Source organism: Lonchura striata, chromosome 22, assembly GCF_050655825.1.
Source record: "Lonchura striata isolate lonStrDom1 chromosome 22, ASM5065582v1, whole genome shotgun sequence".
Lineage (NCBI taxonomy): Eukaryota > Metazoa > Chordata > Aves > Passeriformes > Estrildidae > Lonchura > Lonchura striata.
Window position 1 is genome coordinate 2,059,898 of NC_140724.1, and position 18,687 is coordinate 2,078,584.

The 18,687-nt window shown below is 57.7% G+C and overlaps 1 long non-coding RNA gene across 1 annotated transcript; it reads left to right on the forward strand.

Annotated features, from left to right (window-relative positions):
- The first annotated feature begins 11,641 nt into the window (after positions 1-11,641).
- On the forward strand, positions 11,642-18,566 carry LOC146765582 (uncharacterized). Its single transcript, XR_014949841.1, has 2 exons — positions 11,642-14,121; positions 16,614-18,566. It is a non-coding gene; the product is annotated as an uncharacterized LOC146765582 (long non-coding RNA).
- Positions 18,567-18,687: the final 121 nt, after the last annotated feature.

Below are 18,687 nucleotides of genomic sequence, written 5' to 3' on the forward strand. Positions count from 1 at the left end.
TTTGTCCTGCTGGGGAGCCAAGAAACTTCCCAAGCTGTGAGCAGGGAGCATCCCATCTCCTCCTCGTGCTGGTCCTGGTGCTGGCAGGAGCTGCCACACCGCCCTGCCCCGTGCCCTTCCCGCCCCAAACCTCGCCCCTCTTGCTGCTGGAGCTGCAGGGATGGGGGCTGGCCCCGTGGCAGGCTGGCAGGGGGGCTGGGGCAGTGGCGCTGGGGGCAGTGGTGCCAGGGAAGAGCTGCAAACCATCCAAGCTCATGTTGTTTATCCATGAGGATGAGGACAAGCAGGGAAATGATGGCTCCCATCAACACCCGGGGTAAACAGCAGGTGGGGGATGAGCTGTCTGAGTGCAAGGACAATATTGGCACAAGGACGAAGGGGACAAATTAGCCATGACAAAGATTGAGGCTGGAAATGACAAGAAAGCTGAAGATCATCAGGAGAGGGAGGTTCTGGAAAAGCCTCCAGAGCAGGGGGATGGAGGATGGAGCCTCCAGAGCTTCCAGGATGGAGCCCAGTCCCTTTCTGGGTGGGTGACCTGCACTCCTGGAGCTGCTGCTCTCCTCCCTGACCACCTGGCCAAGGGGCCTCCAGAGACTGAAATATTCCCACTGCCCTGACCCTGTGGTGTTTTGGAAAAGTTCGGGAAAACCATCACTGCATAGATCTCTCAACCATGGGGCACTTCAAACATCTTGAGCAGTAACCATTGGCCTTTAAAGCCCAGAACTCAGGCCTGGGATTGCCACCCTTGGAGGAAAACAGCTCCCTGGGATGTCCAGGAGGGATGCGTGAGGAAGGGATCCCAATTTCTGCCCCAAAATCCATCCTCCCAACCCGAGGGGAACGGGAGCTCAGCTCTGGAGGCTGCCGAGGCCCCGGTGCAGCGCTGCCCCCGTGTCCCACGGGGGTGCGGGTGTGTTCCTGCCCAGCCGCTGCAGATGTGCTTTTCTGGCTGTTGGTACCAGGTGTGAGCTGCGGCGGGGCGGGGGCGGAACCCCCAGGAGGAGGAGGAAATGTGCTCCGTGGTTTTGCCTTACAGATTGGAGCCAAAACCTCCAATAAATCACGGCAGCAGCTGTCAGGGAGCAGAGCCTGTGGTGGGGACAACCGCGGGGCACAGCAGCGTCCCCCCAGCCGGGACCCCGCTGGTGGGGGGACCCCGGTCCCCTCCTGCCATAGGGAGCTCCCAGAGGAGCGCGGAGGGAAGGAGAAGCCGTGTCCTCCTCGCGTGCCAGAGCCGCCAGCAGCGGGGCCCAGGGGTGTCCCAGGGCTCCTCCAGCCTGTCCCTGTCCCCAGCCAGGCTCTCCCAGCTCCTTCTGCTTTTCATTACCCTCCCCCAAGCCCAGCACCAGGAGCCTAATTTGGAATAACAGGGAGTGAGTGTGAAGGGGAAAAACCCTGCACTTGCTCTGTTCTGAGCTAATCCCCTGACAAATTCTGCAGCCCTGGCTTGCTCCGGTTCCAGAGATTCCCCTGATTGAAATGGAAATACTCCCCGATCCTCTCCCTTAAAGGAGAAGCTTCCCTCTGTTTATAAACCCTTCCAGAGGGGGTTTTACGGTTCTCTTTTACTGGCTGGCCTGCCCGAGGAATGTGGCAGCCTCAATAGCTGCAGGAAACATCGCTGCCCATAAACCCCCCCGGACAGAGCCACGGGCTGACATTGTCATGAAACGAAAATATTCCTGATGCTTATCAGGGGCTCACATCAAAGGAGCCCCGGCCGGCCGTAATGGAGCCCAAATAAAAGCAGCTCCCTGGGCAGGTCCCGGTGGGCAGGGCAGGGGCTCAGGCTGGGGTCACCTCCCTGCACAGACCAGCACAGGGCGAGCAGAGGCCTTTGGCTGTGGGCAGAGCCCCGAACTCGTCTCTCGGTGCAGTTTTGCAGTAAAACTTGGAAAGGTTTTTGGGGTGCTTTGCCCCCTCCTGCCCCTCTGCCTGACCTCTCCCACCAAGACACAAACAGACCTGGGCACTTCATCCCGGGGCAAAACTTTATTGGTTCTGTGCTTGGCATCTCTGGGGAGACAAATCCCACCTAGCCAGGCTGCCTCCAAAATCCCAGAATTCAGAAATGACAGCAGACGTCTCAGCTCTAACCAGCACACTCTGTCCCCAAAATGCTCATTATTTCAACCTGAACCAGGGTAAAATCAGACATAAAAAATAAATCAAACATCAGGCATGCATGTGTGTGGGTGGAGAGAGCCCCGTGGGGAGCTGGAGTGGTGGGAGAGCTGGAATGCCACAGCCGGGCTGGGGAGCAGAGTGTGCCCAGCCGCTGGCTCGGTGACCCCGCTGTCCCCAGGCCCGGCCGGGCTGGCAGCACGTTGGGCACCTGGCCGATCTTTTGTTGCCAGTTGGAGCCTGGAGTATTCCTGCAGATCGTTCGGATTCGGGTAAATCAGCGGTTTCCAATCCCCGCGGGATATTTCCCAGCGGTCGGGCTGCGGGGTCACCTCCAGGAGCTTTCAGCAGGGTATCGGTTCCTCCGTAAAGACCTTGAGTGATGGATACTTTGTCTCACAGGTAAGTTGTTCCAAAAGTTAATTATCTCCGTGGTTGCTCACTTGGGAATTTAATCACGCTCTGCTGAGCTGCCGCCCTCACCAACAATTACAGAAGTGCCCAAAGGGGAAGTTTCTATCTCGCCCTCAGCCTCGTCATGCCCTGATGGCAGCGGATTTACAGCCTGCCAGGCGCCCAGGAGCCCTGGCCGGGGCACTCGTGCCCTCCTGAGCTCTCTCAGGGCAGGACCATCCCAGGGCTGCCCCGAAGCTGCTCCCGGCAGGAGGAGAATTCTTTGTATGTGGCCTCTCTTCCCTCCCTGAAGCAGGGCCACGGAGTGAAGCCCTGACGAGCAAAGCTTAAAATGCAGAAGCTCTGGGAGAGCCAGACACTAATGTGACATCTCTCTCCAGCACTTGCCATTCCCTCCCTTCCAGGGCTTTGATGTTAACTTCTTACAAGCTCGGAGACGCTGGAGGATCGGGTGGGAAATCGTGCATGTTAATGGGGGAAGCGACAGCAGGCACCGGGGTCCTCTCTCTCCCCACAAACACCAGGGGAAAGGGCAGGCTGCCTCCCCCTTCTTCTCTCCTGGCTCTCTTGGGATGATGTGAACCTTTGGCCTGGTGCTCCACACCGTGCCAGCACAAGTGGGTTATTCCTGGGTCAGGAGTCCTCGACGGGGGCTGAAACCAGTTTGGCCACAATTTTATCATGTGGCTCCTGCCTCTCTCCTCCTCCTTCCAAACTAGGTTAGTTTCCCCTTGGCTATCAAGGGAGTGTTGGAGATGCTCAGGCAGGTTTGATATTTAGTGCTGCACCTGTGTTGGATGGGTCTTAATTATTTATAGCTTTCCTATCCTGTTTTCTCAAGTCATTTGGGAAGAGGTGACAGGTGAAGACTTCTTGCAGCAGATGCTTATGAGGCGGGTGAGGTGCCTGCCTCTCAGATGAGAAGAAAAGAAAGTGTCTTCAGCAGGAGAGAAATGACAAAGCTACAGAGGAGCTGCCTCATTTAGTAGTCAAGGAGGAGGAAAAAACCCCTCCTTAGGTCTCCAGAAGAGAAACACATTCCTGCTCCAGAGATGGATGTTCTGGGAGCAGAACTCCCCTCTTTGTCCGAGGATGTGCTGGAGGTGCTGGGGGCAGAGCCAGAGCTGCTGTGCTGTGACTTTGCTGCCCTGAGGGCTCGCCCCTGGCATTGCCAAAACCCCTGGGGCACCCAAACCCACGGGTGTCTCTCACCCTGCACGGGGTGGGCTTGGCTGGAGGCTGTTGGATGCGATGCTGGGGCGAGCTCAGCCTTGGGTCCCACCAGCTCAGCTCTGGTGGCCTCGAGGTCGGTGAGATCTTGCCATGGAAGCCATTTCCCGGTCTGTGAGGGCACTGGGGCAGGCCCAGCACTGCCCTGCCCTGCAGCACCCCTCTGCAGCCCTGCACAGAGCCCTGCTGGGTCCCGGTGTCCCCACGGCCCCGGACACGCACACGGGATCGTCACCTCCCGTTACCTGCTGCTCCCTCACACCTGAGGGAGAGGCTCCTTGTGCTCAGTGCCTGGTACCTCCTGCTCTCTGCTGACAGAGGACTTAATCTCGAGTGACAGCCAGCCTGCTCCTCTGCAGGGCTGCGTTTGTCACCGTGGCCCTGACTCGTCCCCAGGCTCGTGGCTGGGCAGGGAAGGGCTGGGGCAGGAGGGAGAGCGCTGCTGGAGCCCGGCACACGCCGTGCCATGACACGCTCGGATGAGGATCCTCACTGCAGTGTGATAGCTGTGCCGCTGTTTATAAAGTTTGTGCTTCCCCAGGAGGACGGGAGGGCAGGAGAGCTGGGCAGGGGCAGTGAGCTCTGCCGGAGTTCTGAGTCCTGCTCCCGGCCCATCCCACCACTGCACATGTCAACTCGATTATTTTAACCACATTAGATCCCTGTTAATTAATATGAATTAACCACCCTAATATCCCTGGGTAAACAAGCCATTAGGTGCAGGGAGGAGAGGAAAACCACTTTTAAACCATCACTAATCGATCCCTGCCAGATCTAGGGCTCCGTGCAGCCCAGCCCAGGCACCCCCTCCTCACCGCCGGGCTCTGCGGGGCTGGGCGGTGCTGAACTCCCGGCACCTCCTGGCTGCCGCCGGCTCCAGGTATGACACACACACAAAGGTACCTTTTTATAGTTAGGAAATTATAGGTGCCATGACTTCAAAGGCTTTTGCAACAAGAGCTTTCCCTTTGATAACTGACAGCATCATTAATGGTGATTTATTACCCGGGCTATTTCACAAACAGAAATAACCAGTTTCTTTTCATTTGGCTTGGTGGGTTTTTTTGCTCTGGGCTACTCAGACATACAAGGTGGCTGGTAACAGCTGTTTTACTGCTGGTAAGACATCTCATTTATTAACTTGTCATCATGTGTCATAAAGTTTAGCAAAATGCGAGATGATTGTGTACTTAAGCTGGGTAATTACCCCATTATTAAAGCTGCCTTCTTTATTTATTTGCTCTTCTGGTGGTTCGTTCCTACCTTTGCTCTACATGTTGCCTTAGTCACAGGGCACGGAGATGCGCTGCCTTGTAATTATCCATGTGCTGACTTCCATCCACTCTTGGAGACGTGAGAGGCGTCTCTGCCAGGTGCCACTGGCTCACGGTGATGGGGACCGGTGTCTGGAGAGGCGGGATGGCGCTGGGAGCGGTGGCCTGGCTGCGTCCCGCCGGCCCCGGCTCCAGCAGCACCTCCCCGCCGCCGTGGCAGCAGCGGGGATGTCGGACGCGCTGGAGGCAGCCCCAGATCTCTCCTCCAGGGGAGGAAGCACCGGGGCAGCGCGGGGCTCCCGACCAGCACTGGCCGCTCGTGCCAAGTCGCCACTGAAACTCCCCGAGCGTCACTGCCAGCGCCCAGCCACGGCAGATCCACACCTCGATGGAGGAGCTGCCTAGACAGAGGAGAAACCCACGGTTAGCACAGAGATGCTAATTGCCCTGGGAACTCCCAGAACTCGGGTGCACGACTCCCAGGAATGTCTGGGACCCTGCCCGGGCACGTCCGTGCCCTCCCCGGGCAGGGTGGGGCACCGCGGGCACCGGCCCGGACAGCGGCACCGCGTTCCCAGACAAAGGCAGACGCTCCGAGCCCGCTCCTCCCTGCTCCGGCAGCCTGCCCGTGCTCTGCTAACGCCGAGCCAGCGGAGAGATCCGGTTCACAACCACTCTGTAAGAGGTTCAGCACCTGAAACCGCCCGATACCCGGCTGTTAGCCGGGCAAACAGGAGCTGCACCGCTGGCGCTGCTGCGCCCCGGCCCTGCGGCACAACGCCGCAAGTGTGCGAGGGAAGGTGCCAAAGCCATGCAGAGCCATGCCAGAGGGCTGGCTGCTCCCTTTGGATTCGTTCTTCCCACCTTTGGTCCCAAACTCAGCCTTGGGGTGCAGCACAGCCCTTGCCTTCCTTCCTGGAGAGGGAACGAGGGGCTGTCCCTGGACCCTGGAGCTGCCCCAGGACCCTGGAGCTGCTCCCAGACCCTGGAGCTGCCCCCGGACCCTGGAGCTGCTCCCAGACCCTGGAGCTGCTCCCAGACCCTGGAGCTGCCCCCAGACCCTGGAGCTGCTCCCGGACCTTGGAGCTGCCCCTGGACCCTGGAGCTGCCCCTGGACCCTGGAGCTGCCCTGCCCTGGCCACTCTCCCACAGCCCCATCTCCTTGGGCAATAAGGGAGGATTTTGTGGTGCCACAAGAAATTTTTGGTGTCTTGTTCTTTCATGGGCAACCAGCACCTCCCTCAGCAGGTCCCCATGGGACAGGCTCCATGTTCAGACTTTCTGCTTTCCTTCTACATTCTCCAAGGTCAGCCAATATTAAACCAGAGAGAAATAATTGCAAAAAAGAATTAAAAAATATTCCCTGCTACCCCACACGTTTCTTCCTGGAGCTGCTGTGAATATTGATCAGGGAATTTCATCCATAAATCCATCTCTCATGCGGTAAGAGGTTTTATGTTGTAATTAACAAGTGGCTGTTGCACAGCAATTACAGAGAGGTGAAGATTCCATTTCCAGCACTGCCCAGGGTGCAGCGAGCGGCTTTTTTCCATCCGTGGAAGGAAAAATTTTGTTTAGGCCCATCCCCCACTTGGTGCACCTCATTCTGTGGGGTCAGGACCCACCTGGAAAGGAAGGGAAGAGCTGGTGGGATCAGAGAGAGCAAACCCCACCCTGTGCCACGGGCTGACACCCACACGTCTGGGCACGGGGCTGGATCCCTGCCCCAGGCACTGGGAGGGCTGGAAACACGGAGGCTTCGCGCGAGGGAGTGCCCCGGAGCAGCACAGGGAGCCGAGGCTGCTCCAGCCGCACTGGGGCAGGGCCATGGGGGGCTCTGGCTCCCTGGGGAGGGACAGAGGAGGAAATGGAGCAGGTCAGCCTCGTCCAGGGGTTTTGCACCGGCAGAACTCAGGGAACGGCGGTGAAAACCCAGCGCCGCCAAAACCCGCCACTGCCCAGCAGTGACCCTCCCCATTTCCATTTTTATCCCAAAGAGATGTTAAAAGTGAAAATGGACAAAATCCATTTTCCATCCCCCATTGATTTCCTGGGATATTTACAACTGCGGAGGTATTGATCTCCCCGAAGTGCCGGATGCGCTCGCTCCTCACCCACGACACTTGCAGTCATCGAGTATTTTTGGCAAACAAACCACCAAAACCTGCCATGTAAATTGATCCAGAAAGGCCCTGGGGAAGTGCCAGTGCTGTCCCAGCACTCACGCTGGCTGCCATCCCTTTGTTCCCAGTGTGCACGGGATGGGAGGAAGGTAGGTACCGCCCTGCTCCAGGACACCCCACATCCCCAGCACTGGGATGGGGATGGAGACCTTAAATTCCCCACGCAGGGGGAATTTCCCTGGGAGCACTGGTACGATGCAGTTTTGATGGAATTGTATCTGTTGGGGTTTGTTCCAGATGCAGGAACTGCAGCTGTCAGCCCTGGGTGTGAAGGAGGGAGTGGGGAGACCTCAGTGCTGCTGTTCCCCACCCCACAGAAACTCTCAGGTGGCTCAACCCCCTTTTTTAACTTCTCCTTCTTCCCCCAGACTCATTCCCACAGCCCATGCTGGCCCCAGCCCATCTCTGCATGGCTCAGCCTGGAGCCAGCTGGGAGGCTCTGCTGTGCCTGGCACAGCTGCAGGGGTGGGAGACAACCTGGCACAGCTGGAGGAGCTTTTCTCCCACCTCCTTTTGCCACACACGTGGGACTCGGCCCGGATCCAAATGCCTTTATTCCTCCTTCCAGCGAGATCCCGCTGAAGCAGTTTTGGGGTTCCCAGGGTCCAAGCCGGTGCCGTGGCACGGGGTCGCAGGAGGGGTGAGAGGGATGGCAGCGCTCCCCACGTCACCATCCCCCTTCCCCGCCGGACCCACACTAGAAGCACCCAAATCCGGGCGCGCCGGCAGCCGCAGGTGCGCCGCGGGGCCGGGCCGGTGCAGACGGTGCAGACGGTGCAGACGGTGCAGACGGTGCGTCAGGAGCTCCCGGGGCCAAAGCGCCGCGAGCGAGCGAGGTGCGAGCCCGGCTGCGGCTTCAAAGGGCGCACCGAGCCCCGCCACACCCGCCTGGCAGCGGCACCGGCCCCGCCGGGCCCTGCCCGCACCTTTCCTCCGAGGCAGCGGGGATTTGGCCGAGCCAGCCCCTGCCAGAGCGCCCTTGGCGGGTGTGAGATGCCCATTTTGGGAGGGGAGGCCGGGGCTGGCGGGCAGCTCGTGGCATGGCCGGGCACGGCGTCACCTCCGAACGCGGCTTCCAGGAACGAGCCGGGCGGGCGCAGGCCGGGAAAGCGCGTGGTGTAAAGTTTCCAGAGCCCCTCCGTGCCGCTGTGTCGGCCCCATTACATCAGTCAGGTCGTGTTACCCGCCTGACGGGCACTAACGAGAAGTGACAGACGTGACAGGGAGCGGGCAGGCTCCAGGAACGACGCCGCAGTCCCCAAGGACACGTCCCCCCCTTCCCGGGGCGGCTCGGCGCCAGCTCCGTCCTCCGGCTGGCCCAAGGCAGGAGCTCTGCCAGGGCCGCTGCCAGCTCTGCCCCGTGCCGGGGTGGTGCCACCAGCCTGGGACCGGGCACCCACGGCCACGGCTCGTGGGCCACCGTGGACCCGAGCCCATAGGAGCCGCCTGCTTCTCTCGTCAGAGCTCGGAACCACGGTCAGGGCAGGAACTGCACCCGTGGCTGAGCCTGCCCGTGTGGGGAAGGGCTGGGGGCTCCTGCCTGGGAAACCTCGGAGCGTGGGGGCTGCCCGGCAGTGGCAATGCCCCCCGGGAAGCTCCGGTGGGCAGCTCTGCTTGACGGGACGAACGGGAAGGAGGGATGCGCTGGAAGTCACAGAGCTTCGTTGTGCTCCTGTCGCTGTGAGGGCCGGTGGAAATCTGGGAAATCTGGGAAATCTGGGAAATCTGGCAGGAGGCAGGGGGACACCGACAGCAGGGAGACATGAAGGAACGAGCAGGGAAGGAGAAGAACAATGGGCTGGAGGGAAGGAGTCAAGTTTTCACCTTGAATCCCACCAGTTTGGGGCCTGTTGCATGCCAAGTCTCCGTGGGAGGACTGGAACCTTGGGGACACTGCCCCAGGGCAGGTGATGGGTGGTGGCCTTGTCTCACAGAGTTCTGGGAGGGGAGGGGCACAAACAGCTCCAGGTGCTGCTGCATTCACCTGGGGAAGGTTTTCTTCCCTGAAACAGCTAAAGAGAACCAAGAAGAAGATTCCCAGGCTCTGGCATGGCACATTCCTCCCTGCCTGAACCTCTCCCGTCAGGAGCTGCCTCTGTCCCACCATGGCTCATCCCTGCCCCAGCCCACACCACTGGCCAGGGAGTTTAATTGGCATCAATCTTCCCTGACTTTCAAGGGCTGCAGTTATTGACATTTTGTTCTGACCAGGTCAATACCAACTTCTCGGGCCAAGAGACAATAAACAGAAAATAATAAGCAATGCAGAGTTAATATTGATTTATGATTATTTAGGTCTTTTGCCTGAGTTTCTCCCAGGCACAGCAGCTCTGTGCCCACAAGGATTTCGCATTTGTTTGTACTGAGAAGCACAAGCAGGAGGGAGAGAAGTTTGCTGCAAGGTCCAGAATGCTGAGGCACCGGGCAGGGCCCTCTGACTGCTTGGAGAACACTGGCAGCAACTTCCAGCTCTTACAACACACTAAAAATGCTAAATCAAATTAAATCCTCCACTTCTCCAAGAGCAGTGACTAGGAAGAGCTTAAAAAACAGCATCAGATCAAGTTCACAGGGGGGATTTTATCTACACTGGGATTGTGAACCAACTTTTTAAGGCATTAAAAGAATTGCAAAGAAAATTGGTAAAAACTTTGAGACATTACTGAAAAAACCCCAGAGAGTAGGGACAGAGATGACGTCTTGAGGCTGGGCTGGTGGGGGCCAGTGAGCAGCACCCACAGCTCTGGGCGTGGCTTTGAGGGGACGTGGAGGGGCTGGGGGAGCCCATCCCATCCCATCCCATCCCATCCCATCCCATCCCATCCCATCCCATCCCATCCCATCCCATCCCATCCCATCCCATCCCATCCCATCCCAGCCCAGCCCAGCCCAGCCCCGCTCGGTGGTGAGGATTTTCCCCCTCCTCCTCTCTGCCCTGCCCCGACGTCAGGATGTTTATAGAACTCGGCATCAGTCTGAGGCCGGGAGACGCTCAGCCGGTGCTGATAGGGTCAGGGGCCGTCGCCAGCGCGGATCACACACCCTGACGGATTAATTCGAGCTGTCAGGACCAATCTGCGCACAAGCGCCCGGGGAGGTGCGGGCTGCGCTTCCCAAAAATCGCGGCGTGCCCTTGGCACCCGGGGAGCGGCCGCATCCCGCCCCGGAGCCGGCGGTGCCGCATCCCCGGCCGGACCCGACCCGAGCCGACCCCACCGCGGCGGCAGCGCTGCTCCTCGGGCGTCCCCGCTCCCTGGCACCGAGGCAGATCTGAGGAGCTGCAGGAAGTACATTTGTTACTGGGAACGCTTTGATATTTCTCATGTGAAACGTCTGCGTGCCGGAGGAGCTCAGGCATCTGGCAGGAAATTACCATGAATCCTGTTCTCTGAACAGTCACACACACACGCCTCCTCGCTGCTTTCCTTCCCCCTTCTCCCTGCTCACCCCCTCTGGTTGCCTTCCCCTCTCCCCACACCAGGACCCAGACCCTGCAGAGGGTCCCAGCACCCCCCAAAACCCTCTGTCCCTCCCCCTGCCCTCTCTGCTCCACAGTCCCGAGGCCATGTGGTGCCTGTGATAACAAATCCTTCCCTCTTCATCGTGGGCCCCGGCAGGGTCAGGGTGCCCAGAGCACCCACTGTCCTCTGTTCTGCCACATGCACAACCTGGGGGTGCAGGATTTGGGGGGGCATTTTGGGTGCCAGGCTGGGTTCAGGTCACCCTCTGCATTTGCAGCCTCCTCACTCGTCGATGGCACCTTTGGTTTGGCTGACGGAAGAGTGGAACAAGCCATGTGCTGGGCACCATGCTGATTTTGGGGCACAGGTACCCCGTGGTACCTGTGCCATGGGCATGATGCTGATTTTGGGGCACAGGTACTCCATGGGCACCATTCTGATTTTGTGGCACAGTTACCCATGGGCACCGTGCTGATTTTGGGTCATGGCCACGATGCTGATTTTGATTTTGGGGCACAGGTACCCATGGGCACCTCCTGAGCAGGGGTCCTGCAGGTGGGCACAGATGTCACCGTGGGCCTGGGCAGCATGGGGAGCCAGCCTGGGGGAGCCAATCCCACATCCCTGATCCCTGATCCCTGCTCTCCTGGCACAGCCCCTCACCGGGAGCACCCAGGGAGCTTGGCTGTGGATCAGAGGCACTCTCTGCCTGCTCCAGACTGGATTTTCGTGTTGCCTCCTGCTGGAGCAGCCCTGCCGGAGTTATCGGGGCGGCTCTGACTCCGCTCTGCGAGCTGCCCTTGCTGAAAGAGCTCTGGCTGCGGTTCTGCTCCATGAACTGCAGCTCCCCCTGCAAACGCAGGTGCTGCAGGGCCCCTCGCTGCAGCCAGCCTGCAGCCAGCCGGGCCGGGGCAGCAGGCTGTGCCCCTGGCCTCCCCTGCCCGGCTCCCAGGGGCTCTGCAGACCCTGGCATGGGCACCCAACGGGACATCCCCGAGGCTGAGCCCCCCAAGCGAGGGGCACCCAGAACCCTCCCCCTGCCCAGCTCCCAGGGGCTCTGCAGACCCTGGCATGGGCACCCAACGGGACATCCCCAAGGCTGAGCCCCCCAAGCGAGGGGCACCCAGAACCCTCAGAGGGTCCGGGGAGGACTGGGGAGCCCCCGGGGCGCAGAGCACGAGCCCGTGCAGCAGCAGAGCGGCCAGAACAGAGCCCTTGGCAATAAATCCTCACTTTTATCTGCAGAGATACAAATCCACGGAGCACGGGCTCCCTTCTCCCCCTCCTGCTCTCGCAGGTTTCGGTTTGGCCTCGATTCCAGTGAGTTTACTGACAGATTACTTCATTTTAACTCTATGGCTTTCCCGTCTTGGGGGAGGCATATTTCTAAGTATCATATTTATCAAAAGGCCTGTGCAAAAACAAGGGCCAGAATTACTCTTTTGATGGTTCTCCCAATAACTACAACCACAATAAATTTTTTAGGCAAGAAAACTCAACCGGGGCCCTTCTGGGGCAGGGTTTGGGAGCGGGGTCCAGCTCTGGGCTGTGCAGCCCCCCCGGCCTGGCCGGCTCCCCCCGCCCACACCGGCACATCTGGTCTCGCTCGCAGGGCTGGGCTCCCCGTTCCCAGGGGTGACATATTTCCCCCGCCTATAACTCTAAATCAGAGCAGCATTTCAATAAATCACAGCGAACACTTATTTATTGGACATAGTTTTGGGGCTCTTAAAGCACGGAAAATAAATTTAATGGAGCGTTTGGAGCATTTCTCCAATCTTTTGAGGGATTACTTGGGGAATTTGTCAACGGAGCCAAGCACAGCAGCTTGATCCAGAGAGATGGGAAAGAAATTATGGGAGATACTCTACAAAGGCCCAGGTGTACCCTAAATCACATCAGAAAAGATTAATGTCAGAGGATTTCTTGCCAGCAGAGTTGATTGGCAGCACTGCAGTTTATTTAATAAACTATCAGTTTAGCCAGAGGGTGACTTTAATCTGAATTACATTTTCTTGTTTTGGCCTACGCCATGCCAAGCGATTTATTGAATCCTGTAGCATTCTTCTTAACCTCAAACACTGGCAGAAAAAAAGAAGGAAAGCCTTGAGAGCCCCTGGAAAACCTTGAGGCAGCAAAAGCTGCTCAGCTCAGAGGGCAGGAGCTCACTCCAGCAGCAGGGACTTGCTTTGCTGGGAAGAGCTGGGAGCAGGAGTGGGATGTGGGTTTCACACCCCAGAGCCCAGGGATGGGGCTGCTCTGTGCTCACTCACATCCAGGTCCAGTTCCAAAGCTGCCCTGACACCCAGGACCCCCCATACTGGGAACTGGGACAGGCAGGGAGCTGGGACAGAGGCAGAGAAGCGCCCAGTGACCAGAGACACGTGCAGAACTAGAGAAGAAATGAGCTCATCCCTGCAGATCCCCTGGGCTTTATCCAGAATATTCCCTCGGGAATGGAGGGCCAGCACGACCCCTGCTCCCAGCGCCTGCTGAGCTGCAGCCACCAGGACCTGCCTGCAGAGAGAAGCTCCCCAAACAGCTGGCTGCCCCCAGACCCTGCTTTCCGCAGAGCTGAATGACTGGGTGAAGATTTAAAGCCTTGGAAAGGTTTTGGGAATACCCTGGCTGAGGGGAAGAACAGCCCCCAAACCTCCCCTTGTTGTGCCCTGCCTCCCTCCCAGCAGAGACCAGCACACGGCCTGGAGCCCCAGGGCTGGGGGTTTGCTGACCTGCTGGGCTCTTAAATAATGTGTTTGTGCAAACAGACAAAGAAATCCCAACTAATAATAATCCTTGTTCCAAGATTATGATTGAGTTTTTCCCCTGTTCTGCTTGATATTTCTGCCAAAGAAAGAAAAATCCTTGCTGAAGTCTAGCAGGAAATCCAATAAAATTTCTTCAAAAGATGGGTCTGACATTGAAAAATAGCAAAATTATAAAAGTAGGCCTCAGAAAAGAAAAGGGGAGAGTTATTATATCTGGCACCTACCGAGGGCCCAGAGCTCCCTCTCCAAATGAGCCATCACAGATTGAAAGTGTTTAGCTTCCCGTTGATTAAACACGGTGAAGGACCCGCAGCGTGCCAAGCCTCGGGGATCGAAAGTTTGTTTTCAGTCAGAATGTGTTTTCAGTCAATGGAAAAAATGGTCGGGCTGTGCCGGGGTATGTAACTGAGAAGCCTCAGGTTTGGAGTGAGTAATGACTGCGATGCCGAAATGCGGGAGGGTTGTTAATCATCCGACCCCAGCCCCCGTAATTCAACTCAGCAACTTTGGAAGCCTGTTCTTTTTTTCTTTTTTTTCCTCCCCTTGCTCTTTTTAACATCTAAAAACCCAAATGTTTTTCCTTCTTTTTTCTTTTTTCCTTTTTCCCCCTGAAGGAACAGCACTGGCTGCATGGCTGCTGCCTCCTTTTTCATTCTCCAAGGTAACAGGAGCTGGCAGCTCCACAGGGCTGGTGCTTGAATGTGGGGTTGGGCACAGTGGGATGGAGGGGAGCAGGATGGGACATGTGGGGTGGAGGGGAGCGGGATGGGACATGTGGGATGGAGGGGAGTGGGATGGGACGTGGGATGGAGGGGAGTGGGATGGGACGTGGGATGGAGGGGAGTGGGATGGGATGTGTGGGATGGAGGGGAGTGGGATGGAATGTGGGATGGAGGGGAGTGGGACAGAACATGTGGGATGGAGGGGAGCAGGACCAGACGTGTGGGATGGAGGGGAGTGGGACAAGGGAGGCTGGGCAGGGCAGCAGGGCCTGGTGACAATGGGAGCTGGATGACAGCAGGGCCTGGGTGACAGCATGGCCTGGGTGACAGCACAACCTGGGTGACAGCACTGCCGGGTGACAGCACTGCCGGGTGACAGCGGGGCCTGGGTGACAGCACTGCCGGGTGACAGCACAGCCTGGGTGACAGCGGGCCCTGGCAGTGCGGGGGACACCGAGGCGCTCCAGTCCCGCTGCCGAGGCTCCCTGAAGGGCTGTCCCGGGGGCTCCGTGTCCCGGCGGGACAGAGGAGCCCCCTGGAAATGGCTGCTGGGGCCCGGGGGGCAGAGCCCCGGCCCTGAGCGGAGGCTGCCCCGCAGGAATGGCAGAGGATGGGCACGGAGCATGGGCCCGTCCCCAGTGTCACACAGGGCCACACAGCTGTGTCCCCCAGTGTCACACAGGGTCACACAGCTGTGTCCCCCAGTGTCACACACCCATGTCCCACAGTGTCACACAGGGTCACACATTTGTGTCCCAGAGTGTCCCACCTCATCACACACCTGTGTCCTGTGTCCCACAGTGTCATACAGTGTCCCACAGTGTCACACATCTGTGTCCCACAGTGTCATACAAGGTCACACACCTGTGTCCCACAGTATCCCACATCATCACACACCCGTGTGCTGTGTCCTACAGTGTCACACACCTGTGTCTCAGAGTGTCACCCAGCATCACACACCCATGTCCTGTGTCCCACACTGTCATACAGTGTCACACACCTGTGTCCCACAGTGTCATACAGTGTCCCACATCATCACACACCCGTGTCCAGTGTCCCACACTGTCATACAGTGTCCCACATCATCACACACCTGTGTGCTGTGTCCCGTGTCCCACAGTGTCACCCAGCATCACACACCCGTGTCCTGTGTCCCACAGTGTCATACAGTGTCCCACACCTGTGTCCCACAGTGTCATACAGTGTCCCACATCATCACACACCCATGTCCTGTGTCCTACAGTGTCACACACCTGTGTCTCAGTGTCACCCAGCATCACACACCCGTGTCCTGTGTCCCACAGTGTCATACAGTGTCCCACACCTGTGTCCCACAGTGTCATAGAGTGTCCCACATCATCACACACCCGTGTGCTGTGTCCTACAGTGTCACACACCTGTGTCTCAGAGTGTCACCCAGCATCACACACCCGTGTCCTGTGTCCCACACTGTCATACAGTGTCCCACATCATCACACACCTGTGTGCTGTGTCCCGTGTCCCACAGTGTCACCCAGCATCACACACCCGTGTCCTGTGTCCCACACTGTCATACAGTGTCCCACACCTGTGTCCCACAGTGTCATACAGTGTCCCACATCATCACACACCCGTGTCCAGTGTCCCACAGTGTCATACAGTGTCCCACATCATCACACACCCGTGTGCTGTGTCCTACAGTGTCACACACCTGTGTCTCAGAGTGTCACCCAGCATCACACACCCATGTCCAGTGTCCCACAGTGTCATACAGTGTCACACACCTGTGTCCCACAGTGTCATACAGTGTCCCACATCATCACACACCTGTGTGCTGCGCCCCGTGTCCCAGAGTGTCCCACACCCGTCACAGGGTTTGTGGGGGCACCGTGTGCCCCCTGCTCCCCTGGCCGTGGTGGCCCTCGGGCACAGCCGCGTGGCAGGGACAGCCCTGAGGGGCAGAGGGAACTGGGGCGGGTGAAGGAGCGAACACGGCTCCGGAGCCGGGGCCGCAGCGACGAGCTCGGGCTCAGCCCGGTTCAGCGCTGGGTCGAGGGGACCACGGGGACACAGGGACAGCTCGCCCAGCACCTGATGCCCGAGGAGCCGCCGTCACCAGCTCCACAGAGCCCTCCACAGTCCCTCTGCCCCTCTGCCACCCCTCTCGCCCCACCAGACGCCTGACTTGGTTCATTAGCCGGCTTTGCCGGGCTGCTTCTCATTAGATAGCCAACAAATTCCAGGAAGACAGGACACCCACTGGGCCTAAATGAAATTAGAGAACAGAGCGCTGCTACAAGTGGTTTAATTCAAATTACAGCAAGATATTATCGCCAACTGCAAGTGCTCAGAGCCATGAGTCAGACCCCCACAAGGAACGAGCTGGGTTTAAAAAAATCATGACTTGTTAAGTGTATAATTAACTTTGGGGTTATTTTTATTTACCTTCCAGTTTTTAGCCTTCAGGAATCAGATTTTTGAGCTTGTTGGGAACAGCTTAAAATTAAAGATGGGAGGAGGAAGAAAAGAAGAGGAATGTGCCCACATTCCTCTTGCCAGGAGCTGGGCATTTAAAGTGACATCATACAAGAACCATCCTGGAGCCAACAGGTTTTGGGCACAGGAATATCCCGGTGTGTCACTCTGGTTCCAGCCAGGAAGCTCAAAGTGAAGCACAAGAACCTGGATGGAGATTTTACCCGAAGCCAGCCCCACATCCGGGGCAAATCCCAAATGCTCGCCCGTACCTGCTCCTCCCCGACCTCTGCAGCTTCACCTTCCTCCTCAGCTCCCAACCAAGCCCATCCCACAGCTCCCGGGGCTCTGGGTCTGCAGGGGCTGGGTGAAATTCTTCCCTCAGACACCGAATCAGAACAGCTGAGGCTGAGTCAGTGGGAGCTCACCAACTTCTGCCTGCTCGAGCTCTACCTTGTGCAAGCACCGCAGGGTCTGCCCCCACCCATCTCCTGGGACAGGAGGGTTTTTCCTGGAAGACAGACCTGTACAGGCCACAGCTGCAACAGCTGGAGCTGCTGCAGCATCCTGGCACCCTCAGAAGGGCACATGACTATGGGGAACAAATGGCCGGGAAGCCCAGTTAGGGTCCCCACATCATTTCACCTCCACCAAGGAGAGCAAAAAGCAAGAGTGAGGACACAGCCGAGCAGTCTGTGGGGTGAGGAGTGAGTTTCTCCATGTCCCCAAGCTGCTCACGCAGCCCCAGAGCCATCATCCTCAGCTGGTTCTCGTGGAGCCTCCTCTGCTGCTGCCTCAGGTGCTGTCTTGCCCTGTTTCCGCTGAGCAGAGAGTACCCTGCTATCTTTCATTGAAACATCATGTCCAATTTATCCCTTGATTAAACCCATATTTTGCTTGGCTATAAGTCAAATATAAGAGGGCCGCACTCAAGTGAACTAATCTTGGTTTACTTGCCAGTAAGTAATTTGATAGACAATTTGGCAGACATCCACTCTAGAATTAAGCAAACCTGAGCAATAAAGATGTAGGAAAACAATCCTGAAAAGCCATAATGAGACGTCGAGTTCCATTCAACAGCAACTCGTTCCACTCAGGTTTGTGCTGACACTCAGGACTGCCAGTGCCCGGCCAGGAGGGCACATCCAGTGCCCAGGCAGGTGCCAGCGGAGCCGAGAGCCACCCAAGCTCTGCTGGTGTGACCCTCAATGGAGAAGGAGTCCAGCTTTGGCAGCCCCAGCCCTGGGGCCAGGTGAGCTCTGAGGAGACAGCAGCAGGATTTGCCAAATCACAGACTCAGAATCATTTAGGATGGAAAAGGCCTCCAAGATCATCAAATCCAAACTTTGAAGTCTCAGCTGGGAGTACCTTGGAGGAAGGAACAGCTGAAACACCCCAGCACAGGAGCTTCTCTTGCCACCTGTAAGCAGCTGCCTCACCATGTCCTGCTGGTCCAGCCATGACCCTCAGAGCCCCTCAGAGCCCCCAGCCCTGCCCCGGAGCAGCTCCCACACCAGGACTGGGGCTGCTGAGCTCCTGTTTATGACCTCCCCACCCCTGCCTGAGTGGCAGCACCTGCAGCATCCCCTGGGACGGGAGAGAGCAGAACTGGGTGGGCCCCACTGGGGGTTTCTGTTCAGCCTGCTGGGGGCTGTGAGGTGTGTGGTGAGGGGTGATGGCCGGGGCAGAGGGGCTGCCAGCCCGTGCTGCTCCATCCCTCATAATGCCATTATGTATTGCTGGCATTAATCACCCCGCTAGGTAAGCGTTATGGCACTTTTATGGTAGCTTTGAAGCTAATCTGTCACTAATGCCTGCTGGATTATCATGATTTCTTACAGTTGTGATTCATTAACTCAGATGCCTAATAGAATTAGTCTTAAACATCTTCCATAGATTTCTGCCTCAACATGTTGAGTTTTGAAAGCCTTTCCAATATTTCATTGTGTTGTATTAAATGGCGTGTCAGGCACATTGTGTGGTCTCCCGGAGAAGCTGGCACAGCCGGAGCTGTGGCGGGGCTGGAGCAGGGGAGGGGGCTGAGCTCGGAG